Raw genomic sequence first — 1,291 nt, forward strand, 5'->3', positions numbered from 1 at the left:
CGTTTTCTGAATGTTGAGCTTTAAGGCAAATTTTTCACTCTCCTCTTTCACTTTCATCAAGAGGCTTTTTAGTTCCTCTTAACTTTCTGCCATAAGGGTGGTGTCATCTGCATATCTGAGGTTGTTGATATTTCTCCCGGCAATCTTGATTCCAGCTTGTGTTTCTTCCAGTTCAGCGTTTCTCATGATGTACTCTACGTATAAGTTAAATAAGCAGGGTGACAATATACAGCCTTGACGTACTCCTTTTCCTATTTGGAACCAGTCTGTTGTTTGGAACTCTGCGTTCAGATGTTTATATCTTTCTTTTTCTCCTTTGCTTTTTGCTTCTCTTCTTTTCACAGCTATTTGTAAGGCCTCCCCAGACAGCCATTTTGCTTTTTTGCATTTCTTTTCCATGGGGATGGTCTTGATCCCTGTCTCTTGTACAATGTCACGAACCTCATTCTATAGTTCATCAGGCACTGTCAAAAGATGGAGGAGTGGGTGGTTCCCCAGTGGTTGGGATGAGCCTCCCCCTCATCAGCATAGGAATTCACCCCGAAGGCAAAACCTAGCCAGGCTGCATTCCTTGGCCTGAGCCCTTGCCCTCAGCAATGGCCCACACCCTGAAGAGTGCAAGGGCTCCTCTTTTTGTGTTTCTTTTCTCCCATCCTGGGCCTGCCCTATGTAAATTGGGCTAGCCAGGAGTCCTGTTTGTTCTACCTGATGTCCTCACTCCGATCCTCAGACCTTCCTTTGACCTTCCTTTGCTCTATTTTCTCAGGCTTTTCTCTTCCTTGTCTTTTAGCCACCGCCATTTTGGACTCCCGTTTCCTATTCTAACTACCTAACATAGTCATAAGGGATTTGACTTAAGTTATACCTGAATATAATGGTCATCTGAATTAAATTTGCCCACTCCAGTCTATTTTAGTCCACTGATTCCTAAAATGTCAATGTTTGCTCTTGCCATCTCCTGTTTGACCACTTCTAATTTGCCTTGGGCGCGGGCAGCTGCGACGGCGCACAAGTGCGGCCAAGAGTAGCTACCCCACGTCCGAGGTCAGGGGCAGAAGCCAGGAGGACCCCAGCCCCAAGGGGCGGTGGCCAAGGGGAGCTACCTCCCGCCTGAAGTCAGGGCAGCGGCTGAGAGGAGCTACCCCACGTCCAAAGAGCGGTGGCTGTGTGGGTGCAGGAGGGCCGAGAGGAGCTACTCCACGTTCAAGGTCAGGAGGGGCAGCGGTGAGGAGATACCCCTCGTCCAAGGTAAGGAGCCAGCGGCTGCGCTTTGCTGGAGCAGCTGTGAAGA

This window comes from Bison bison, unplaced genomic scaffold (assembly GCF_000754665.1).
Source record: "Bison bison bison isolate TAMUID 2011002044 unplaced genomic scaffold, Bison_UMD1.0 scf7180017864317, whole genome shotgun sequence".
Lineage (NCBI taxonomy): Eukaryota > Metazoa > Chordata > Mammalia > Artiodactyla > Bovidae > Bison > Bison bison.